The following is a 27,286-nucleotide window of genomic DNA, read 5'->3' as shown; positions in this document are numbered from 1 at the left end:
ATCATGGTATTGTTGCCAAAAGAATACCTTTTGGCAGGGTTCCCCCTGGAAAGTACAGTGCCACAGATCAGACATGTAACTTTGGGAGCATTAACTTTCTTTAGGCCCCTTGGGATTTTAAAAAACTCCCAGACAATGTGCTCCTATGGCTTACAGGGGGTATTATCTTCAGGCAGGAACCGCCTCCCCTCCTCCTCCTCCTCCTCTTCTTCTTCTCCACCACTGTGGTGTTGTGGTGGTCCTTGTGGTGGTGGTGGTTGAGAGGCTCCTGCTGCTGCTGCTATTGTAGCCATTTCTCAGTACAAATAGGTCTGCAAACAGGTCTTCCTCAGTCAAAGTACAAAGTGAGAATGAGGAAAATAGGTGGGGGCTTTCATCATTTGGAAAAAAAAACTGTTCTGAACCAATGGAAAGTGTTATTTTCAGGTCACATGACCCGACGCGCTTACGCTACGCGCCCCGGGGCGTGACCCGGGGCACGCCCCGTAGCCGATCGTATGCGCTCGGGTGCTTCTGGGTGCGCTTACGCCGTGCGTATCACGCGGATGCGGCTACGCGACACGTCACGATGATGTTTTCGTTCGCGGCAATAGCGCAAACAGGACGCTCACCGGTACGCGCACCAGGGCGCCCTGCAAGACTGCGCTTTCCGGTGCGCTCACCGGTACGCGCACCGGGAGCGCTCCAGGGCAAAAAAAAAAATGAAGAATGAAGAATATACATAAAAAATGGTATTACATAAATATACAATATAGGATTCATTACAAGAAATATTATATTTGATAGCAATAGAAATGTGCTATTAAAAAAACCTTTGAAATTCACTGAAAAAAAACATAGGTTTGAGGCCCTATATATAGTTAGGAATTAGCATTTACAAAACCTATGAAATTCACAGAAAAAACCATAGGTTTCACACCAGTTATAGTTAGGAATTAGCATTTAAAAAACCTATTAAATTCACTGAAAAAACCATAGGTTTGACACCAGTTATAGTTAGCTGGAAATGTTACTGACATAAAACCATTGAAATTCCCACGTTATAGTTATTTGGACTCACTATAACTTGCGCGCCTGCAATGCACTGCTGATGACGTCACATAGTACATCACTCATGACATGGTCAGTGACATCATTCATGACATCACTGATGACACCATCCTTGCGACAGAGTGACAGACCTCCTTTCAGTGTAATGTAACCCTTGAAACACATATTCAAAAATAGAAACTAAAAATGTTTACAAAATGGAGATACCCATACCAGTAACAACAACCAATTCGGTAATACCACCATCTATATACACATCCACTCATTTACCAACAGTTCTATATAGTCACTCATACATATATACACTCATCATATGTAGTGAAACACCTATACATCCTGTTACACACCGACAGTCATCCAAAAGTTACTCACACACATAATCACACATGCAAATAAACTATTGAACATCCATTTATTTGCATATACAGCTATAAACACACTACCACCTTACTTCTAAGGAAACTTACACATACTTACTCTCTTAAACAATCACTTATAGAAACACATACTTATTTAAACAAGAACTCTTTCAATCTCTCACTCTCACATATACTCACTTATATACATCAATACTCACATATACTAGAATAAAACATATGTAGTTACTGATAAAGACACTAGTGAGACAGTCATTCACTCACTAACACACACATATACACACTCATCCACCCATACAGTCCTGCACATATGCTGTCTTCAAAACACATACAAACAGTGAGTCAGTCATTGATGCATCTATGTGCTAAGTAACACCCCCACCAAACCATACAGACACTCATACTGATACTAAAAAAAACATCTAATAACCCATATACTCACCAACCCATGCAGCCAGTTATACACAAAGTGAAACACTGATACAAACATTTAAATATTTAAACAATACTCGCTAATATATGTATTCACTAAGATATACTTTAATAAGCCAGTTAACCAATCAATTTTTTAAAAACAAAATCCATTAAAACACTTATTTAAACATTTATTCTTCCATCGGCTATTACATATACATATATAAAACATATTTATTTTTCAGAAAGACACACATTCACTGGATGGTGTCATCAGTGATGTCATGTGTGATGTCACTGCCCATGTCATGAGTGATGTAATATGTGACGTCATCAGCAGTGCATTGCAGGCGCGCAAGTTATAGTGAGTCCAACTAACTATAACGTGGGAATTTCAATGGTTTTATGTCAGTAAAATTTCCAGCTAACTATAACTGGTGTCAAACCTATGGTTTTTTCAGTGAATATATATATATACGGAAACTTCCTTTCCTAAGCAAAATCCTATAGAAAGGAAGTCTAAATATGATCAAATTGATCTTACAAACTCCTCTTAAAACATACCATGCTGCTATTCTGATGGCCCAAAAACATTCATTACCACATCCATTTCCGCTGCTAACATACCCCGTGAGTTGTTTAGACTGGTCTGCTCCTTTCTCTCCCCTATGGCAAATAAAAATACCCTTACTCCCTCGATTGAGCTTTGCGAAGGCCTCTCAGATTTCTGTTATAGGAAAATTCAAGCCATATATGATAAATGTTCGTCTCAGACTCCCACCCATCAAGTAGCATCATCACATGCCTGTTCTGGCCCTCTATTGTCAAATTGTGCCCATATATCCTTTGAGTAATCTACAATGGAACTCCCAAACTGCATGACGGGCTCTCCACTTGACCTCTGCCCCCCAGCCATCCTCAAACTTGCTGCCCCGGGGGTGATCCCCTGCTTGAGTAGACTGCTCATTTACTCCATTGACTGGGCGTTGGTTTCCTCCAGCTGGAAACAAGATCTATAGCTCCCCCTGCTCAAGAAGCCATCAGCCGAGCTCAAGGTTCTCAGTAACTTTAGACCTATTTCGCTCCTTCCTACGGTCGCTAAACTTCTGAAGAAATATGTAAACAAGGCAGCTATCACAATCTTTGGAGGCTAACCATCTGCTCCATGACCCGCAATTGGGACTTAGTGCTGGTTACAGCACTGAAACCACCCTACTTAAAGTTGCTGAATACATCAAAACCAACTTCGATTTAAACACCCCGGTCATGGTAATGCTCTTCGATCTTTCCGCAACATTCGATACAGTCTCTCATGCTATTTTCCTTGAGAGACTTGAAAAGATCGGAATTAGAGACCAAGCCCTGCTATGGCCTAACTCCTTCATTAGAAAGTGCACCCAGACGTTTTATCTTCCTCCCTTCACCTCTGCCGCAAAACTGTAATAGTCTCTGTTTTAACTTTATGGCCATGTTTCTTGCATGAGCTACTTATGATGTCATTGTCATAGTAATAGAACCTTACAGTTTGAATCCCAGGGACTCTGGTGTCAGTTCCTGGAAGCTGTGGAGACATACAGCCAATAAAGTCTGTGCTCCTGTAGTCACCTGTGTTGAGTAATTACTTCAAAAACCTATGGATAATGGAGGCCCATAGGGTCAGCTCTTAGCCCACTCTTTTTAATATATACTTGGAGCCTCTGGCAAAAATAGTCCAGTCCTGAGAAGCCAAAGTGTATCATACGCAGATGACACTCAATTTCTTCTATCTTTCCAGAAAAATGTGGCAACATCCCTGAAAACCTTCAAGCCCTGTCTCAAATCAGTGGTGGACTGAGTAAATGCTAGCTGCTTAAATCTTAACTCAGATAAGACTGATATTCCGAGATCTCTGTAATCTCGCTTCTGCAACCTTAGTTTTCCAACAACCTCTACCTGTATCCCTCTTTCCCATTTTGAGACTCCTATCGCATTGGTTTCCTTTACTTCTCCCTCTCTCATCCCTCACATGCATCTTCCAGTTTACCGATTACCTCTTATTTTTACTGTTCCCAATGTTCTTTACAGTGCGCTCAACCATATGCTTCCATCTGCACTCCTCTAGTTTTTAAAGTCCATGTTTTACACCAGGTCATCTCTTTTCCATTCCATTACACCACGCATCCGGTTACATTTTTGACATTCCATCCAAGCTCCTTCTCCACTTTGCAACGGACACCCCACTCTATCTTTTTTTTGTCTTCCACTCATGCACCGTCTTACATTCGTGACCTCACTTATGGCCCTCACTAGAATTTTAAAAAAAATATAGTGCCTAAAAGCTCAAATACTTTTTTGATCTTAAAATCAACATTAGCATGGTAGTCAATGGCAGAGAAGGGAAATACTTCTCTTAAGCAACAGATCTCTCTTTGCTTATTTTGTCCTTGTGAAAGACGAGCGGAGTCCCTCAGTGAAGTTAGCCAAAGACAAAAGTGAGCTGGATCAATGCCACATGCTGTATGTTGTAGTGGGCTGAGAAAAATGGGAACGGCACAACAACAGAACAATGGATGAAGAGGGACAGCTGAAAGCCCTTTTAAGTAGGTATATCTATATCTAGGTAAAATCAAAAGTTCTTAGGGAACACCGGACCTACATATGCATGCAGTGTCACATGGGAAAAGAAGATGTGAGTCGCTGCAGAGGGATAGAGACATGTAAAGTAGAAGAGACAGAATGCTTTTCTTGTTTATTAGCTCTACATACTGCATTGAAACGTTGTAAATGGAATTTAGATGGCATTTGTGACATGAGTTTAGAGTGGTATTTTGTAAACGAGTAATAGTTACCTAAAATATAAATAAATTGAAGTTGAACACTCAGTGCACCTGGAAAGCAGAGTCTGTGAGGGGACGGTTTTCTGACAGTGCACAAGAAGTCTGAGCAGTCAGATGCCTGATGGGGCACAGGAACTATGTGGGCCAGTTCGATGACTGAGAAAGGACAGCTCTGTAGAGGGCTTGAGGTGGTTGAGAAATCATCTCACTGGTTGAACGAAGGATCTATGAAGGTCGAACTCTCAGAAAGGCCAACAATTGTGAAGGTCTAGTCCCTGAGCAAATACTGCAATGTGGGAGAGGCCAGCAGCCTGACAGAAAACAGCACTTGTGATTAGCGCCCCTCACCCCCAAAAACGACACAGGCTATATAAGGGGGCCATTCTGTCAATACTTTGAGTCCAAGGCAGTGAAGGGGGCAGCGCCCTAAGAGGACACCGCATTTTTCAAGGAGCCAACTCTAAATTTTTAAGTGAAGTTGTTTGTTTGATTGACTCAGCATATATCCTCTTGTTAAAGCCTGCTCATCCCTTCTTGGGGGTGGTCAGACAGGCATGGCTCACACCCACAAACATCCCATTTCAAGATGCCTTCTTAGGTCAACTCCTGGGCCTGTCCAATTCCTGTGTTGAATTCTCGGCAGCCCTTTCTCTAGTCAATTAAAAGTGGCTACAAAACCCCTGACACAATCCTTTGATGTCTGTAGCCCATATCCCAAGAGATCTGTCTTGCCCTACTCTTTTGACCCCAGTGGTCCCTACCTCTTTATAGCACACTGGAGAAAGAGACTTGTAATCTTCAAAAGGGTTCTCTGATTCTACAACGCCATGTGTCAGTGGGGCCTGGGCACATCTCATGAGGTAGGTTGGGCTGATAAAGGAATCATAAGGATAGGTCTAAGGGCCTTTATAACCCTTTGATAGACATATTTCAGTGAGGCCGACATCCAGGTGTGATCCTCTAGTCACTTCCATGGCCTGTGTGTGGAATCGCTCCTGCTCTGACAGACTGCTTCTTGGACAAAGGGCAGAGGAGTGGGCACTTCAAACTGGGCAGCCCCCACCACAGGAGCTTCAAAGCATAATGCACTAAATTGCAATTGTGTCTGTAAACCGATTGCGAAAATGAGGCCTTGAGCCTCCCAAAATTGTCAAACTGTAGCTGTACATCAGCGTGGAGATGCTCAGTAAGACTTTACCTGTTCTGGCACTAAAGTCTGCTAGCCTCCGTGCTGGGTGAGGGGAAATTACCCAGGAGATTCAAGACCACTCTCCTTGGTGACTGCAACAGTAGCTTTTGCCTGCTGAGATCAGAGGACTATGTGAGGAGGAGGAGGAGGAGGAGGAGGAGAGTGCTCGGACAAAGTGAGGTCCAGTGGGAATCCTGTTGAGTGGAACCCTCAAATGGAGTGTGAATTTCGCCTCCACATAAGGGCCCCCTCACTGATCAAGTCGTTTGCCCTTGTGCGTTGTTTGCAATCTCTGTATGCTAGATGGGGGCTGCAGTGAACAGTAAGGCCTGTTGCCCTGGTGCATTGCTGTGACAAGAATAGGGTTGTCGCTCTATGCAGGGCTTTGACCTGAAGGGGCTTTCACCCCACCTGCCGTTGCTCGAGACCCTTGAATGCCAGGGGGGGCGGGGCCATTGTGAAGAGTGAGGGTCATTGCTCTAGCACATTTCTATGAAATAAGAGGGTGGAGTGAAGAAAGAAGAGACCTTTGCCCCGGAGCAGTGTGTGACAGGGAAGCATAGAGAGTTGTGACCTGTGGAAACAGAGCATCTTCTCAACCACCCAAACTCAGAAGAACCCGAGACCTGCCGCCAGACTCAGGAGAGACTTAATGCACAAGCGGGGTTGCGTTATAGATGCCTGCCATTTTGCCCTCAACATCCAGATTTCTGCTCACCGCATGCGCTGATGCATCAGGACTTTCCATACCACAACTCCAGCGAGAGGGGGTGAAACTGACTATAAGGACACCTGACTTCTGGGCGAAATTGCTCTGACTGAAGCGATACAGTGCTGAGATACTTTGACTTTTTAAAAGCCATTGTGGACTTTCAAGGACTTGTACTTACTAGCAAGGCTAAACTGAATGTTGCCTCATGTAAATGGGGAATAACTAGAGGCCTTAGACAGGGAGGTTGAAATCATGATCTTATTCAGACAGCGCTAGGGTGCTGGCCTTATGAAGACTGTGTTTGTTGTGTGCCGTATTTGACTTTGTGTTCATATATAAATACTACCTTTTCATTAAAATCAAGTATCTGGTTGGACATACATTAGGGAGCTGCACATGTTTTGAGCCTTGTGCCTTTGTAAGCCTTTCACCTACTATCCCCCTCGCCCCCTCCACACCACCCCCTCCCCCCATCCCTGAGAAGCCTTGGGCTGCTTGGCCTGCACTAGTCCTGACTGTCAAATAATGACGGGGTACTGGGCCATGGTCCTCAGAGCCCATAGTAGGTCGGGCCTGGCACTTCATGAGTAAAAGACGTCAACCCAACAATTAGGCCTAGTAGCTCCTGCTAGTCAGCCCATGGCCCTCTAAAAGGGGTTCTAACAGTCGGCATGAGTGATGTAATTGTTGTGAAAGTGGGTGTGAAATATTTGTTGCGTGTGTTCCACACTGGTCTGTTTGAAAAGCTCCTTCCAAGATGGGCTGAAGAAGAGTCATCAATCTCCATATCCTGGTGGGATGTAGCCTGGAATAGGGCCAATGTCTACCAGTTGTTTTTACCTGTGACTTGTAACTTGATGTGGCACTGGTGCCAATAAACTTATGTTAATTAGAACTAAGTTGACCACATCTTCTTAACACCTTAGCAGCTATGGAACGTCCAGCTCCAGTGCTGAACGTTCCATTGCGCAGGTGAGGTTCGAACGTCCAACGGTCAACGGCAGCACTCCTGAGGTAGTGGTGCCGTCGGCCGTTGGACTAGGCGCAGCACTTATGAGGTTAAGAAAAGCAGACGAATGTATTCAATTTTGTCTTCAGGTTATGAAAGATAACTCTGTGTATTGAATTGGCAGTGTATGTAAAGTGTTGTATGTAGAGCCAGGTGAGCTGATCATGCAGATGATTTTCTTTCTTAGCATTCCATAATCATAATCTGTAATCTCTGTATTTACCTCTGAAGAATGAAAGTCTGTATTAGTCTGGTAGGGATTCGAAGTGCCTTCCTCAGTCAGGTCACACAGAGGTCTTTGTATCATTGCATAAGGCACTGAACATTTTGAAACTTTCGACCTGTAGGACGCAGATGCATCTCTGAAAGGAACATCTTCCTAAAATTAGAATCTTTGACATGCAGGTTTCACACAATACCTTGGAGAAATCGCAATATTCATGTAAAAGTTTTATGAGGATTCAAAGATGTGACCTGCAGACAACACACAGGTCTGTACAGCAAGGGCAGCATAAGGAACCATGACAAACACTGAGGAAAATGTGCACTGTTCGACTCCAAGGCAGGCGCAAAAATGTGCGGCCAAAGAATGGAAATGGTAATGCATTACAATAAAATACAAAATCATGTGGTAACGTTACCACACAGTACTGTATATTTTTTCTTAATCAGGCAGTAATGCTCAATAGTAACTTAATTATGAGCACAGCCTGAAAACTTCTGTTTTTGCGCAAGAGTCTTAGGGTCACATGCATCAAAGTTAGGAATTGCGATTCCTAAATTGAGATTTTTAAGAAATCACATTTTAGAAATCGCAATTCCTTATGCGTGTAGGAATCGCAAATAAATTTGCGATTTCTACACATTCCTTATTTGCGACTCGCAAATTGCGAATTCCAAATAAGGAATTGCTTCCCATTCATTCCTCTGAAGGGATTTAAATGGGAATTGCATGCGCAATTTCTGAGACGCAAATAGGTACTCTCGAATTGCGAATGAAATTTCAAGGGTGCACTTTTGCCAAAAGGACACTGATGCCCCCCTGAAATTGCAATTTAAAAACATGTTGTACACACACACATGCCCCTAGGTCATGTATGTGTGCAACATAGAACTTTGAAAAATCTACTTTAGTGCATTTTTCAAAGTTCTCGTAAATTACCATCAACTTTGAGTTGATGGTACTTTGCGTTTTCTTAAATGAAAAATCAAATTTTTTTTGTTGCATTGTATTTAGGGAATCGAAATTTGCGATTCCCTAAATGCAATTGCAATTTAAGTAATCACACATTTAGGGATTACTTAAATAGTGATTTTTGCGTTTGGGATGATGCGAATCTGCCCCTTTGCGACTGCAATTTCCAATGATGCATCTGCCCCTTAGGGCCACATATACAAATCTTTTTGGAGAGGTCATAAACTGCCCAATTCACAGAATCTGGCTGTGTGCGACCTTAAAAAAGCATTTATAAATTTACAAAAGGCAAACTGTAATGTGCTAGCTCGTTACCAAATCACAATTTAGTCTCGCACTTCAGAACTTGTAAGGGGCATGTTTACGGTGTCCCTTCCAAATACCAATTTATAGTGTCATTTATTAATGTTTTGCAACAGAATTACCCACTCTTAAAAAATGAAACTTAAACATTTTACTTTTTGTTTTTGAAATGAATCTCATTAAACCCTATGGAAAACGGGCTGCATTTTAAGAGAAAATTGTTTTTTTTTAAAGCAACCATAGGCAAGGTGGTCTATCAACCCTGAAATGGGCATCATTCCTAATGGGTCCCAAGCTGCATCCTACTGTAACGAAGTAGGGCACTCAGGTTAAGGTTGAAGTTAGTATTTATTCCAAGTAAGAATCCCATCCAATGTAACACAGCTACCAGGGAGCAGGCTCAGCTTCAATTGCTTTCAAGGGCATCTTACATCAGTACATTCTGAGGCTCCTAGCAACAGAAGAAGAAGCCTAGAGTACCACACATCTTCCCTCTTTACAATTAAAATGAACTATAAACAAAGGTAACACAACATAACAGATAAAAGAATTAACCAAGGCGAAATATCAGCATGACAATTACTTTACATATTCCCTTAAATATGCTGGAGGAGAAGACAATCTTGAAGACTTACAAATAACATCTGAACTTCCAGAAGAGTCACATGAATTTCCAGAGGAGTTGATTGAGTCAGATCCTCCACACAAAGGAGGACCATGAACCAATGAATTCCTAACAACCACCACCCTGTTCAGATTCCAAATGCGATGATCAGAGGTCTTGACAGCATTATTAAAGATCCAAATTGCCTGCATAGGTCTAAAAAATGCTGTAGAAAAACCTTTCTCGCAAGGGTTTTTAATTAAAAACCAATCATCCACTTTCCCAACAGTTTCCTTCACATTCTTTCTTTGATAATAAAGTTCTTTACGAGCTACAATCCTCTTTGACTCAGCTAACCTCCAATCATTCTTGTCATTGCACACTTCATGATTGGTTTGCATATAATAGACCCAAGATGGGGCCACCATTGTGTTAGTACGCCTACTCCTGAATAACTCAAAAGGAGTCTTCTTAGTTATACCATGGGGAGATAACCTATAAATTTCAACCTTTTTATAGATTTCTTCACGCCAAGCCAACCATGCAGATGTTGCCATCTCAATGGTCTCTTTTAAAACACGATTAAAGCGCTCCACCATACCATTAATTTCCGGATGATATAATGAGCACCTCTTGTGTTTAATATTTTGCTTATTCAAAAACTGTTCCATTTCCCTGGAGACTAACATTACCCCATTATCAGTCAAAATTGTATTGGGTATCCCTTCTCTGGCTATAAATTTCTCTAAAAAAGCCTTTACATACTTGGTTTCCACTCCTCGTGTAATACTTATTTCTGACCAGCTGGAAAACAAATCCACTAAAACTAAAACATAACACTCTGAACCATGGTACCAAATGGGACCAACTATGTAAAGTCTAACTTCCTTCCAAGGACCATTAGGGCGTTTTTGTATAACCATGGGTTGTACCTTAGGTTAAGCTACTCTTTCACTCAATGCGCACTGCAAACAATCTCTGATTTTACGTTCTACCGGTAAATCCATAGCAGGCCACCAGTACGATAACCTCAGCTTCTCCTTCGTTTTTGATATACCCTGATGTCCATCTAGCGCCAACACAACAAGTTCCTCTCTAAGGGAAGCCGGAGGAGCTAACCTCAAACCCCTGACAAGTAGACCTTCTTGTTCAGAAACTTGGTCAATTACATGCCAGAATTTCTCCAACTCATCCTTACCTTTGGGTTTTGTCATCCAACCTGCCCTTACACACTCGAAAACCTTAAGCAATACATTATCTGTACTAAGAGCGTCATGCCACCTTTCTTTGGCAATGCTACCCCTTCAATAGAACATACCTTGTCCTCCTACTGCTCATCTTTGTCATGAGCACATTTCTCATCATCATCTACCAAGCGAGACAAAGCATCAGCAACTTTGTTTTCTACCCCAGGCAAATATTTGATATAAAAATCATAATTTTGCAATGCCACAACCTTCTTGGTGATTCTACTTGACACAGCATCAATGCCCTATTTTTTTTAAAGATTTCATACAACGGTTTGTGGTCCGTCCTGACTTCAAATACACAACCCCACAATAGATTCTTAATTTTTTTTATCGACCAATACCCAGTGAGAGCTTCCCTTCCCACAACAGAGTAACGCATTTCAGCTCCCCGCAAACTCCTTCAAAGAAACAAAATTATGTCATCTTGCTCCTGGTCCTTCTGCAGTAACACAGCACCCAGACCTTTCATGCTAGCGTCAGTTATAAGAAAGGACTTCTTTTTGGGGTTATACCTGCTCAATTTGTGAGCAACATTCAATCTCTTCTTTACAGTACAAAACTCGACCTCACAAACCAAGCCCCATACAAATTCACACCCTTAATGCAGTAACGACCTCATGTGAACACACAGAGAAGCAAAACCCTCGATAAACTTGCTGTAGTACTCTGCCATACCCAAAAAACTAATTAACTCTTCTTTATAAGTGGAAGAGTGTAGTTTGCGAATGGCATTGAGAAGGTCCTCCTTAGGCTTGACACCACCTGAAGAAATGGAATGAGCTAAATAATCAATGGATTCTTTCCTGAACTTGCATTTTTCGATTTTGACAGTCAGGTTGAATTAATTGAGTCTGCTCAAAACACTCAAAACTCTTTCATCATGTTCACAATGGTCCTTTCCAAAAAATTATATATCGTCTTGATATATTCTCACACCAGTTAAGCCCTTCAACACAGTCTCCAAAGCTCTTTGAAAAATAGAATCTGCTGAAACTAAATCAAATGGAAGTCTAACAAAGCAGTAAGTACCGAAAGGGGTGACAAATGCAGTAAGATCTTTTGAGTCCTCATCGAGCCTAATCTGATGATACGCAGATTTAAGGTAGAATGTGCTAAACACCTTAGCACCCCCAAGTAGCATCAACATGTCTGCAATCTTCGGCAAAGGATAACGATCCACCACCACATGTTTGTTCAACTCTCTGAGGTCCACACATAAACGTAATGAACCAGCAGCCTTTTTGGCAGCTACAACTGGAGCAAGCCATTGTGTTGCTTCCACATCCTCTATAATATCATCAGCTATTAACCGCTCCAATTCACTTTGTACTTGTTCACGTACAGCCACAGGCACACCATGTACCTTACTGCAAACAGGTTTGGCACCATCCACTAATCAAACATGATGAATATAATTCCACAAACACCGCAACGTTTCACGAAAAACCTGAAGAAATTTCAACTTTAACATTTGTATAAAATCATCAGAAGAGTTAGTTTGTATAGAGAATATTAAATTTGTCTCAAATTAATCCCTCAACTTAATGGATGGTGATTCATTTGGATCCAAAATCACACCAAGGTCTCTTTGATGGAACCAACTTTTGTCCCCTTTTTGAGAGATGCATATTTTGGCATTGGCTAACCTATTCTTGTAATCCAGTAGACCCCAAAAATAGCCTAACAATTGGATCGGCTCACCCCCATATGCACAGGGTCTTAATCAGGGCAAAAAACTTACATTTTATCTCTTAGCTTTTTTAGATAAAATTATTTTGAAACTATGGTGATCTTGGCACCCGAGTCAAAAACGACATTAGTTGTTTCTCCTTCTACCAAGATTCCATCAGTTGGACAGCTCTTCCCTTCTTCTTTCCCAGTAGCTTGTAGTAAGATCTGTCCACAGTCTACTTGATGGCATGCATCAAACGAACAACTTTCATCATCATATCTTTCATTAACTTTTCCTTTAAAGGTTTTACCTTTACAAACAGCAGCAACGTGACCTTTCCTCTTACAATTACTGCAGGTGACTTTCCAACCAGGAAATTGCTTGGCATTGGCTAAATTACCAATCTTCCCACAACATAAACATCTAGTTTGAAAAGTGTTCAATCTCCCATTTTTTTCCAAGAGTGATTTTCCTTTTCTCATGTTTCTTTTGTTCCTTGTGAGACTGTCTGACAATTTGAACAGTCTTTCTCCTTTTTGTTACCATTTTTCTTCATGACCTCCACACATTTAAGAGAGTGTTCAATCCTTTTAGCAATTATAATAACATCCTCAAGAGAAGGTTCATCCTTTTGCCACAGTTCCTCCCGTACACGTTCAATGTTGCACCCCAACATAAATTGATCCCTAATTCTCTCCTCAAGAGTGGCACCAAATTTACCAGATGAAGCCAACTTCCTTAAGTTAGTTATATAATTCTCTGCTGATTCATCACCCAATTGACTTCTATGACCAAAATGATACCTCTCGACAATAGTACTGACTTTGGGTAGATAGTGTTTGCCTAATTTTGCTATACAAATTTCAAATTCATTTAGTTCAGGATCACGAATTTCAGGGAGGTGGGCAAAAACTTCTTGGCCCTCGGACCCTAGACAATGCAGTAACAGTGCTGTTTTTCTCTCAGCACTAAATAGGAATCACAAACCCTGGCGTCTCTTTCAAATACTTTGCTCCATTTTTCCCATCTAATGAGCAGATCCCCAGGAGATGACAAAAAGAAAGGAGGCGCAGTAACATTTTGCATTGTGATAATATTGGTTTGCAGGTATCACTTTAAATCAAACAGCAAATAATGATTAACACTCTAATGCAAGATACACCATACTAATATGATATAAATATAAGAACTATCACTGTAGAGAAGAGTAACTAAATAAAACTTAGCCATAATTATCGCTATTGCTTGGTTAGCGTGAAAAAATTATCGTCGAGCTGCTGCGATTTTTATCGCAGATAAACCTTGGTATATGATAAAAATCGGCCGCAATACATGAATATCGCTGAAATGTCAGCGATATTCATGGATTAGCGAGCTAATGCTCTTAGCCATGTTATCCACCTCCCATTGGATAACATGGCTAAGAACTGCTCAGGGCAGGTGTTAGCTTTTGAAGATATTCGCGCTTAGCGCGAATATCTCCAAAAGTTGGTAATAGGAGATAGCGATGTTAGCAACTGTTTCCAGTCGCTAACATCTTGGCACGCCCACTTTGCATGTCATTAGTGATAAATATCACTGACATGCAAAGTGGGGCCAAGATGGTCGCTATCTCCTACTAGCTGTCGCTAACTGGTGTTAGCGACAGCTAGGTAATAGGGAGATAATTTTATCTCTGCTTTCTTGGCTTTTAAAGCCAAAAAAACTGAGATAAAACCCCTTGATAATATGCCCCTATATCTTAATGTGACATGCAATCATTGATACATGTAATGAGTGTGCATGTCACTGAAGTAGGTGAAATATTGAAATGGATGTGAAGGATATCTTTGCTAATTACATGTGTGCGTCAGGGAATGAGAATGCACACATAAAATGTCACCTTTTAATTCTTAAAACAGTTTTTGTGTGTGTGTCACAGAAGTAATAATGCCCCTATAAATTGTTAAAACTGCTACATTTACAAAAAGTGGTGAGCTGTGTGCGTATCACAGATGTGACATGCAGAAGAAATTTCCTTGGTTCAGCTTAACTGAAGACAAACGCTGTAATCCAAGCGTTGTTTTGCAATTTTAAGGAGTTAGTGTGTGCGTATCACAGAAGTGACACACAGTGATGTCTATGATTGTTAGGCAACAACAATGCTTAATCCAAAAATGGCTGACACGCAGAGTCACGCCGAGTGAAGCAAAGCGTGACTGCGTCGGCGTCAGGAAGATGGAACCTGCGCTCTCGAAGAACAAAGCAGCCAGAACTCGTAGAGCACGCATTCGGCAAATTCAGAGACGCGCTGATCAGCTGGACCCTGAGCGCGTGTGAGCAGCAACTTAAAAGAAAACAAACTCCGGTGGAGCGCGCAGAAATCCAGGAAGATGTACTGATCAGCTGGGGTCAAAGTGCGAACTGCACAGATTACAGGCAGAGAATTCCTCATATATTTGGGCAAAACAAATAAATGAACCACCCGAAACAAGCTCTGCTTCACCAGTATGTTTCCTTAGTTCATAAAAAGGCACGGACAGTTCAAAGAAAGGCCAGAGAGGCCAGAACGAGCAGAAAACACTCCCATTACTCATCCAAAATAAATGCAGGCACCAAAACAGTACATTAGTTGTTGGGCCGCAATGAAGACGCAAGCACACAACAGTACCTTGAGAAAGTAGATGGATTCACATAGAAATATGATGATGTGTTGAGATTCTTTCCTTGAAGTGTTCTGGCACCCTCTGTCGCCAAATGTAATAAAGTAGGGCACTCAGGTTAAGGTTGAAGTTAGTATTTATTCCAAGTAAGTATCCCATTCAATGTAACACAGCTACTAGGGAGCAGGCTCAGCTTCAACTGCTTTGAAGAGCATCTTACATCAGTACATTCTGAAGCTCCTAGCAACAGAATGTAAAGAGCGGAGGAGGCAGTATAAGTTTAAAATATGATTTATTTAAGTTAAATCCGAGGACCCACTGGAGCACAAACCAAAGCGTCTAGATCAGATCAGCTCCAACCGCTTCTCTGATCTAGAACTCAGGTCCACTACAACATTCTCCATTACATGTGTAACATTCTTTAATACATATGACAATTCCATAAGTGACATCAATGACAATGCTAGAAAGGAAAGAAGGATATTACCACATGTATCTTTTCCACAAATAAAACAAAATGAAATACAACAAAACAAAAGAAAAGTAAAACAAAACAAAGAAAGATTAATCCAGAATATAATCATCAAATCTCTTAGGCAACTTAACACATCTTTTAAGAGAAACATGTGAACCTGGAACAGATGAACTAGTACCAGCATCACTATCAGAAACAGGAGGACCCAAAATAGGATCAGACTCTGAACAAAGAGTAGAACCAAGACCATCACTGGAACAAGTAAACTATTACTTCCATAATGGACCAGAACAGGAATCATCAAACCAAACATCTTCACCATCTTCCCTTTTATCAAAAAGAAATTCTTGGCCAGGTTTAAGAACAACCAGAGAACTTTTACTCCACCACCCCCTGCCCTTGAGGAAAACAGTGGAATCAGAAACTTGTTCCACCTTAAAGGGCTTACTGAACTTGGACATACCTTTGGGTGTGTGAGAGGGACTAACAATCCTAACCCAATCACCAACATTCACAACCTTGCTCTTACAATGATGAAAATCCTCATGATAGAACTTTCCTGACATCCGTGCAGAAGTGATGTTATCTCTAGCTTTAGAGATAGAAGACTCAAAACTCTCTGTCAAATTGCTCTTGTTTTTAAGTTGAGGCAAAAATAAAGATCTAGCTTGTCTGCCTCTCATTAGACAAAAAGGAGAAACCACTGTACAAGAGTTAGGAGTCAGAAGATAACTCCAAATTTTGTCTTTCAAAAAGTCAAAAACATCCAAATTACTCTCCAAAGCAGCTTGGATCCCCTCTTTAAAAAATCTGTTGGCCCTTTCAACCTGACCATTGGAACGTGGACTATAAAGTGGAGCCCTCTTAGCAGACACTCCAAACTTTTTAAGAAACATTTGCATTTTGTTTGAAATGAACTGAACACCATTGTCAGACCTAATGGAAATGGGTGCCCCTTCAATCCTGAAAACATTGTCCAGGAAACTAATAACCACATCAGTACTAGGATGCTCCACAAAAGAATAATGTAACCATTTAGAAAAATCATCAATGAGAACAATTAAAAATCTATTTTCTCTGCCAATACAATCATAAGGTCCTGAAAAGTCAATAGAGAGCTTTTCCCACAGACCTGTAGGAGCTTCACAAATTGACAAAGGTTCAGTAGAAACCTTCCAGTGCTTGTCAGACCTAACACACACTGCACAGTTATTGATAAACTTCTCAACAGAGGTATCCAAACCAGGCCACCAATAATGACACTTAAGCAACCTCTTTGTACCTGAAACACCAGGATGCCCTGAATGTGCTAATTTGATAATCTTCTCTCTGAGACTACCTGGTGGAACAAACAACTCATTCCTCAACAAAATTCCATTTTCAATAGATAACTCATTCGCCACTTGTGCAAAACTTCTCAACGATGATTCAATATTTTTAACAGAGGGCCATCCATTAACAACATAAGACTTGACCTTAGCTAACAAATTATCCTTACCAACATGATCATTCCATTCATCCTCATCAATGCCAAAATTGCTTGACTCTACAGCATCCAAAGCAGCCACAACACACTCTTGCTGATCAGTGACTTCATCACAAGAATCATCCAGTGGAGGTAACCTAGATAAACAGTCTGCAGTAAAATTCTTTCCACCTGGAATATGCTAAATCTCAAAGTTAAACTCCTGCAGTCTCGCTATTAACCAAACCAACCTGGAAGATGCTCTACCACTCCTCACGCCATCCATCATATAAACCAATGGCTTATGGTCCGTCACCAAAACAAAAGGCCTACCCCATAAAAAATTCTTCAACTTCTCCACAGCTGTAGTTCCGTGTTTCGTGAGTGAGGTTCGATGGTTCCGAACCCGTTCAATAAAGGTCATCGGAAATAGGCGATTTTGGTGTCAGCAGACCGCAAATGACGAGTGTAGTGTGTCTGAGTGTTTTCGCATGAATCGATCAATGGGAACACTCCGTATTCACGGATTTAGTTCGAACCTTCGGGTTTCTTTTTGTGTACGGCAGCCATTTTGTGTGGTTGCTCTCACATAGGCCGATGACTGCGGCCGAACGAGTCCTTGAGACACGTATGCCTTAGCTGACTTCTGAATGACCTGGCCGAACTGACTCCTTGCTTGAGGCTGACCTCGCTGAGCCAGTTCCTTGTTAAGCAGCTGGTCTGATAAAGATCAAAGAGTAGGGCAGGCCTGAGTTTATGGTACACTGCTCCCACCTTTCTATCTCACTTCCAATCTGTTTCTGTTCCTTCCTTTACGACATAATCACTGATTTGGGTTGAGGGTTTTATGATGGGTTTGTCCGGCCTGATCCGACAAGAAACCTGGAATGTGCTTGGTCATTTCTGGTGGGCTGGACAACGGAAAGTGGGATTGTCGTCATACGCTACTTTTGAATTGTGACACTGTCATTGGTCAGTTTGTATGAACCCAATGCTAATTAGAAATGTTGCCTGAGGCTTATTTTTTGGCATAAAAGACCATGCTCCGCTCATTGAATTTGTGCAGTCTCTAGCGAACCCCCCGTGTGTGCTTTGTAGATCTCTGTTCCTGGTTGCAGCCAATAAACTTTGGTCTTTGACGTCATCAAGAAGTATCCCGTGTCTCTGTTTGCCAAGACAAGGGAGCTCGAAGGCATCGGGCGTTCTCCCTGACGCCGCTGGGTTCTAAAACCCGGTCCTTCAGTTGGTGCCCAACGTGGGGCGACTTCAGCGGTACCGGTCCAAGCCCGAAGATCGTGGAGAGCTTTGTGTGGATATTCTGGAGAAAGGCCAACCACTTCATCGACCCCTGTATGTCGGCGTGGTCCGAAAGTCTTTGCTGCGAGGTTCCCCGCCTTCCGACGGCTACGAAGGACTGCTGCCCTGACTGTCGACCTGTTTTGGAGCCTTAGACGTTTGTAGAGCGAGACGATTGACGGGTCTTCTGGTGACGCCATCGACATTTCAGTTAAGTATGAGTGGAGCGTCTCCTAGTCCTTAGTTTGTTTTGGTATCCCTTTAGTGGATCACTTTGATTTGGTACCTGCAGGCCCCAAAGCCAAGGGACTTGTGTATTCGCGAGACTATCGTTTTGAGATTTCCCTTGTAGTTTGAAGCTAGACTAGTGAGCAAGATGCCTGGTCTTAGCAGACTTGGAAAATTGTTTGGTTGCTCTAAGGATTCCCGGTTAGAGGATTCGTGTCCAGTTCCTCCAATTGGAACTCCTACAAATGAATTATACGTGAAACATGGTGTGGGTCCTATTAGCTATAATGAGATCTGGGTAAAGTATACGAGGAAAGACGGTGTCCTACAGTGGCCCCGTTATGGTAGTTTTGAAGCAGAGATTTTAGATAATCTCGAAGAAATTGTTCAAGAAGAAAGCCCGGCCGGCAATGTTTGACTCTTTCCGCATATGGCGCAAAGAAGCCAAACAGAAAGAAATTAAATTAGCGAAGAAGAATAAACGAGAACGAGGTATGTCGATGGTACAAGCTGCCATTGCGTTTAGGGATAATGAGGAAGAACAAGAGAGCGAACAGATGCTTAGAGTAAAGAAGTTAGCGGTAGATAGATGCTACCCAGTTTTGCCGCCTAAAGAGCAGAAAGACAAGACAGATCTTGCGAAAGATCCTTTAATGTCGCACATATTGAGTTCGCCACCACCTTATGCACAGAGTGCTACGGCACCACCGACACCAGTTGTGGCAGTGCAACATCCAGTTGTTGTGCACCTGTGATTCCTCCACAGCCAGCTCCTTTTCTGTTGGCTACTGTTCCTTTGGCGCAGCCTCCTCAGGGGCCGCCAATTTTGCCTTCTCCTTTGCCTGCTACTCCTACGCTTGTCCTTAATGCTCCTTCTATTCCGACTTTGGATTCTTCCACTATTGTTCAGTCTTCCTTTATTCTTCCATCTTCTCCTTCTACTAGACAGCGAATGACTGCTGCAGTTTCTGGTTTCTTTACTACTTTGTTGGGACAATTGGGTATGTCTCCTGCGAATGAGCGTAGACAATCGCGTAGTCAATTGCCTGATACAGATGAGCGGACAGTTTTGGATCATAAGGCACGTAGATGGGTTACGTATACCCCGCAGTATGATCTTGAGGGTATTATGGATGGTTTCCGGCAATGGAAAGCACCAAAGCAACGGTACGTTTTTGAAATGATGTGTGTGTTCCTCCTTGAACAATGGATTGACGAAGTGGGTAAAGCGCCTGAAGAATTGTATCGAGTGCATTCCGAGTTTGCGAAAGGGACGATTGTGAGTCTTCTCGACATTGAAAGAGTGGTGTCAACGCTGTTGTCGTTTCGTAATAATGCTCCTTCTGAGCGTTTGTTTGAGCCTGATTCGTCAGTTAGGAGAAAAGCGCGTCAATATCCGATGCGAGAGGTTCCTCCAGTTTGGAGACCTCAAGATGGAAATGTTGCCGCGCACTTTCAGCGAGTATGGGTACATGTTCCTTGGAAACATGCTGAAGTCTTAGCGCTGAAGCAGACTTTACCTGATCAGCGCAAAAATCCGGCGGGATATTATAAAGAGCTCACTCAAACTGTGGGTTCGTGCGTTATGAATTTAGCAGACATAGACATGTTGTTTGGCAATGTTGTTCCACAGCCTATCTAGAATGTGATTCGACATACGGATCATGATAATGAATTAGGTGATACATGGGTTGATATTGTTGCTGCGAATGACAGACAAGTTGGAGGTGCAAAGCCTGAAGATCTAATTGCTCAACTTCCTGGTAGGATTATTAATTTCATGAAGACTTTGATGCCCGAAGTGCGTGTTAATTGGGACAAGTTGTCAGCATGTAAGCAGAAGAAAGACGAGACTGTGTCTGATTTCTTTACACGGTTTGAAGAGACTTTTGTTGATCATAGTGATCAGGATATGGCTACCGAGGGTGGCCAGAGATTGCTCGTTGACAAGTTTGTACATAGTTTGCTTCCCGAGTTGTGCACTAAGTTGAAGGATTCCGAGAGTGCTTGGGCAGTCTCTACGTCAGCGCAGATTTTAGCTACGGCTCAGTACTATGAAAATAGGCGCAAAGATGAGTTAGACAAAGTGGATAAGAAGACTAAGGAATTGAAGACTAATGTTCTTCTACAACAAGCTTATCCACCCCGTACTAATAGTCAGCACGATTATCAGCAACCTCAGCAATATTCGAGATACTCACAAAGGAACGAGTCTTCTCAACAACGTTTCCCGTATGGGCCTAATCAGTGTGCGTATTGTAAAGAAGAGGGACATTACAAGAATAGTTGCCCGGTTTTGTTGCAGCGCACGAATGGTGCTTCTGGTGTACGAGGTAGAGGTGCTCAACAGGGTGCCTAGAGCTAGAGGTCGCGGACAGAACGTACGTCCTTTGCCTCCACAGAACTCGATGAATAGTTTTGATCAACAGCAAAGCTCGTCTGGTAGGACAGCACAGTACTATATGGATGATTAATATGTTGAAGCTGATGAAGCGAATGGTAATGATTGTTAGGACGGCCATGGACAAAGAGAGGGAGTTGTTTCAGGTCCAGTAGATCAGAGTGGACCTTATGTTGAAGTGATTGCATCAGGTGTGTCAGAACCTTTTCTGCTAGATACTGGTGCTACAAGAGTTCTATTATGCATTCTAAACTCCCTGGCGCACCTTTGTCTGGCTTTGATAATGTTTCTGTAGGTTTTTCTGGCGCCCCCGTTACAAATCCGATTTCTGCTCCATTGTCTCTTTCTGTTGGTCCTCGTAAGTTCGAAGCACCCCTTCTTTTGACTACAGGTTGTAATGAGAACTTGTTGGGATTGGATTTATTGAAGAGATTGTATGCGACACTGTATTGTTCTCCGTCAGGAGTACACCTTACCTTGGGTGAGAGAGTGATCTCTCCAATGTACATGTCGAAAGATAGTCTTCCACCAGAATTGTCTTCTTTACCAGATTCATTGTGGGCTACTGGTCTGAATGATGTAGGCCTACTGGAAATTCCCCCATATGTTGTGACGCTAAAGGCGAATGCTAAGTTACCGCGCATTCCACAGTATCGTATCTGGAGTGATGGTGAGAGAGCACTTTTAGTGATTATTTATGATCTGATCGAAAAGGGTGTCATTGAGGAAACGAGAGTTAATGTGTGCAAAAGTCCCGTTTTGCCTGTTCTGTAGAGAACTGATTCTTCACAGCCTCCTGTATATAGGTTTGTCATCGATCTTCGCGAAGTGAACAAGATTGTTGTTCCACAGTTTCCTGTTGTGCCTGCTATCACTGCCTTGTTGACTCCGATTGCGGCTACAGCCACATGGTTTTCGGTGATTGACTTGAAGAATGCTTTCTTCAGTATCCCAATTGCCATGGAAAGTAGGGACATCTTTGGATTCTCTTTAGGAGGACGAAGTTTCCGCTTCAAGCGCGCTCCTCAAGGCTATTGCGAGAGTCCATCGATCTATAGTCAAGCTTTAAAGACACAACTTGATCTGTTGGTTTTACCTGATGGTGCAGCCCTTATTCAATACGTTGATGATTTGTTAGTTGCCGCTGACACTGAGGAGATTTGTAGGGAATCCACTTTGTCATTGGTACGCCACTTGTCTGATTTTCATCACAAAGTTTCTCTCTCCAAGTTGCAATATTGTCGACAAGAAGTAACCTACTTAGGTCACCTCTTATCGAAGGAGGGAAGGAAACTGACCCCAGAAAGAATTCAAGCTATTGCGAAAATGAGTGTGCCTACAACACAGAGAGAAGTACGCGCATGTTTGGGTATTACGTCGTATTGTAGACAGTGGATCCCTAATTTTTCTTTGTTAGCGAAGCCTTTGATAGCTCTTACTGTTAAGGATACTCCAAATCCTATTCCTTGGACTGAGGAATGTCAGAAGAGCTTCTCCGTATTACGCAATGCGTTGTGTTCGGCTCCTGTGTTGGGTACTCCCGACTACAGTAAGCCTTTCACATTGTATGTTCACGAGAGAGAGGGATGTGCATTGTCAGTGTTGACTCAGCAGTTTGGCGATAAGCAACGTTCGTGTGCTTACTTTTCGTCGACTTTAGATCCTGTAGCTAGAGCGTTGCCGAGTTGCTTGAGAGCTACGGCGGCAGCGGCTGTTTCGATTCGACAATCTGCTGGTTTGGTTATGGACAACAAGTTACTGATCATGGTTCCACATGCAGGGGATCCTTGCTGAACCGTACGAAGACACAGCATTTAACTAGTGCTCGGTTGTCGGGTTACGAGTTGACATTGTTAGCGAGTCATGTGCACATTAAACGATGCAACACATTGAATCCAGCCACGTTGTTGCCAATTACAGTTGAGACAGATAGTGAAGAACAGCATGACTGTTTTTTGAGAACTGAAGAAGAGACGAAAGGGAGAGTAGACCTTAGGGACACTCCTCTTCCTGAGTGTGATGGTACTTTGTGGGTTGATGGTTCATGCTTTAAGTTGCCGAATGGTGATACGACTGCAGCATATTGTAAAGCAGGAGGGCAATCGACGAACAAAATAACCCCAAGTATTGCCCGGCGATGTCGCCTCTAATCCCACAGAAATATGAATCAATGAAGAGGCAGGCGCTGGAGACCGGAAGGCAGGAAACAAAGGTTTATTCTCTCCGGAGGAGAACACATCAGATCAGACCAACAGGGAATCTTCTCGAGGTGCTCTAACTGCATCTCCGAGGCCTGGCCTCTTATACACGCATTTATGGCAGGAAGACATTCTTTATTACAATGAAGGTACTTTGAAGTATGAAAGACATCCCCGGAATCTTCCGCTTCGGACCCGTTCCCACACACCCTTACAGTGAGAATCCCCTCCCCAATCATAATACAGAATCGTCATCAGACGACAGAAACAGCAGGGCATTCCGCTGATTCCCGGAATGCGTGTGGTGTGATGGATCTTATGGGGTGGGAGCCTTGATCTACTGTAACTCCTTTGAAGAGGGGTGATTCTTTACAGTTGGGGCCATAAACTGCATCCTCAGGGCTAGGTGATAGCCTGGGACCGGCCTGGACAATAGGACACGGAAGAAGAGGGGTGTCAGAGGGTGCGACAGTGAATAGGAAGAAAGGGAGGTGTCGAACAGGCAAGGGGTGTGATTCCCAGGGAAGAGCAGCGCAGATGGAGGGGTTTTTATGGCCCATGCATGAGAGAGGCAGAGAGCGGGGGCGACCAGTGCGTGGGGGAGATGCTTGCGAGGGTGGGGAGCCGTGCTGAGGATCGGCGGCGTGCAGAGAGTGGGTCTGACCAAGGCATCTAAAATGGCTGCTGTGTATGACAAAAGTGTGGCATTTGGGAAAAAGGCAAGATGGCGCAGACAATGTTTATTAATACGAATTAATTTTTCACAGTCCTCCCTTTTAACATTTCTCGCCAACTTGTTAATTCGGGTTGATCCCCATAATGCCACGTATTTCTGCATCGTACAAAGCTTTCATATGTTCAGCCTGTAAGTCCAAAGTCTTTGGGCAAAAGCAATTCGAGAATAATGAACACAGAGGAGGTAAACATTGGATACTCAAACAACACCCGCATAGCACCACAATCGGGATTAGAATGAATGTGAACAACCTCCACCCCCAGGCTTTCAGTGAGTCCCAGAACCAGCTCCCAAGCGACCATCCTTCTTGTTCTTGGTGTACTTCAGAGGACAGTCTATGGAGGTGTTCGATGGCCTTGTAAACAGAAGGTGAATTGTCTGGCACGTAGGTGCAACAGCTGGACCCAATGATGCGGCAGGCTCCTCCTCGGTCTGCCAGAACCACGTCTAGAACGAGGCGGTTCTGAAGAGCCACCAGGCGGACTGCCTGAAGCTCTGCGGTGTTATTGGTCAAGATGCCGGCTGTGATGTTCATGGTGGTTTCAACTGCCTGGGTCAAATGTCGGATGGCACGGCTGTTCGCCATCGGACCCCAGAATGGCACAAGTCCCTTCACGGCATCCAAGAACTGTGCCCCTGTAGAGTCGGATTGGTCGATGTCCCTTGCACGCTTTTGCCGGTGGTGGCTTGCCGGGGCCACATACGTAGGTGGAAGAATGAAGGCAATGTAGCATGTGCCCCTCCAACCTTTGGGGAGCCAGGTGTATGCTTTGGTGCCGCAAACAATGTACATATTTGGAGAAGTAACAAAGGAGGGAGGGTCGGATGAATCCAGCGTTCTGGTGATGGCGCAGGCGCTGTGGCCCACCAGTTGCGTTCCCAGGCCTTCGATGCACACAAGGCCCAAGACGTTGACGACAGACAAGGCCACAGTCAGAGTGGCGGCTGTTCGTTTCCGGAGGTAGGAGAAAGTGGGTCTGGCTGGGTTATGGAACACCTGCATTTCCACTCGCTCCTTGGCAGGGATGTCCATGTGAATAGAGGCACCAGAGGTCAGAGGGCAAAAGGAAGTAGTGGTTCGCCCTGTCTTATTCAGCCATACCCCTTGGTAGAAATGCGAAACAGTTCTTTCTGAAGTGGCATTGTCTTTAAAGCTTTCTTGCAGGAGGATCAACCAGGCAAGACAGGAGCCGTGGATGGAGAAAGGCAAAGGAATAAATGGGATGGAGTGTCCGGTTGCATGAGGCAGCAGCCCGCAGATCCAGCAGTTAGTGGCATTAGCAGCAAGGTTGTGTTGGTGCAGCAGCTGTACAAAGGAGTTATTCCAGAACTCCCTGCGTCTCTCTCGGAGCTGTGGTGAAAGGGCAATCAGGAAGTGTTCCTTGGTAGTTGCCGGCAGTTCAGTGGGGAGCAACGTCTGGAAGTTGCGGATCAAGACGTGATCCCCTGGGCGAATGTCGTGCCCTGGGCCCCTGGAAGCGTCTGGGATGGCTTGCAGCACCTGCTGATGAATGACAGTTAAGGTTTTAGTGAGGGTGTACAGATAATCAGACATTAGGACGTCTGGGACGTCACGAATCGAAGTTGGCCTACACGCGGCCCAAATGTTCATTGGTCGCCCGAAAACTACTTCGTAGGGGGTCAAGTGGTGCTTAGTGGGGGTGGAACGCATTGATAGCAATGCCAATGGGAGGGCATCAGGCCACTTCAGTCCGGTGGAGGCAACAATCTTAGAGATTTTTAGCTTGAGTGTGGCGTTGTGTCGCTCGACCAGGCCTGCAGATTGGGGGTGGAAGACTGCGTGAAATTTTTGTTTTACACCCAACCCTTTTAGGATAAGTTGGATAACTTCAGCTATGAAGTGGGGGCCGTTGTCACTCCATAAAATCCGACAAAGGCCATATCGGGGGAAAAAACTCTTTTAACAGGACTTTGGCAGTGGTCATGGCAGTGTTGTCGCGTGTGGGATAAGCCTCCACCCATTTACTGAAGGCGCACACGACAACAAGGACGTACTTCAAACCCAGGCAACGTTCTAGCTGAATGTAGTCCATCTGTAGGACTTCAAAGGGATGGTCAGGGACCCCGAACCCACCCCGAGGGACAACAGTTCCTTTCCCTAGGTTGAGTTGCAAGCAGATTAAGCATTGCTGAACTCGGGTGATGAGTTCAATCATGGGAGCAGATCCTATGTGTGCTGGGGAGTGTGCCATAGTCAGTATGGGGATCAAGTAGGAATTGGGTAGCAGCCATTTGTTCGTGTCTTTTGTCAGCCAGCAGCGTTCATCATCTTTCAGTCCCACCCGTGCCCATTCAGTCAGTTCTTGGGGGGAACAGGCCATCTGTATGTCCCTAATGTGTTCTCTAGCGTCCTTCCATTTCTCCGTCTGTGATCTAGTCATGTACATGCGTGTCCCATTCTCGACTGTGGAGAAGTGTGGCTCAGGGGTTAGAGGCGGCAGACCCGGAAGCTGAGTGGAGAAGTGTGGCTCAGGGGTTAGAGGCGGCAGACCCGGAAGCTGAGATCGGTCCTGGACCAGGGTTCAATTCCCCGCCTCGGCGGGTCTAGGGCTCAAAAATTTCACGGACTCGATAATTCTCGTTCCGGTGCCTACTCGACTCACAGGTTCACACTCTGCGACTCTGGGCAATAGCTTGCTTAATCTCCACTACGGCCCCTCGCGGCGGGATGCCTGGCTTTCACCTTGTGGATACCCTGCTGGGGTTATCTCACAGGGGAATACCAGGACGGGTTCCCAAGGCAAGCGCCTTGATGCCTTCGGGTGATACATGCGCTATATAAATCGCAATACATTTACTGTGGTTCGGGCAGTGATGTCAGCTAGTGCGTTCCCTTGTCCAATGAGATCTGTCACCTTCTTGTGCGCCTGGCATTTGATCACCGCTAACCGCTTGGGGAGGAGGACTGCTTCAGTCAGAGCAGAGACTAGATCTCCATGAAGGATGGGTGTGCCATGTGAAGTCAGGAATCCCCTTTCTTTCCATAAGAGTCCAAAATGATGAACCACCTGAAGGCATACTGGCTGTCAGTGTAAATGTTTGCAACTGTGCCTGCTGCTAGGATGCATGCTCGTGTGAGGGCAATCAGTTCTGCTGCTTGTGCGGACCTTTGGGTGATGCGGGCCGTCTCAACTACCGTCCGGGCTGTGGTGACTGCATAGGCAGCCGAGGTTGTGCCTTCGGGGAGCTTAATGCACGAGCCATCTACCCATAGCTCTCCATCAGGGTCTGGG

This window comes from Lissotriton vulgaris, chromosome 3_1 (genome assembly GCF_964263255.1).
Source record: "Lissotriton vulgaris chromosome 3_1, aLisVul1.2, whole genome shotgun sequence".
Taxonomy (NCBI): Eukaryota; Metazoa; Chordata; class Amphibia; order Caudata; family Salamandridae; genus Lissotriton; species Lissotriton vulgaris.
This window is presented reverse-complemented; position numbering follows the sequence as displayed.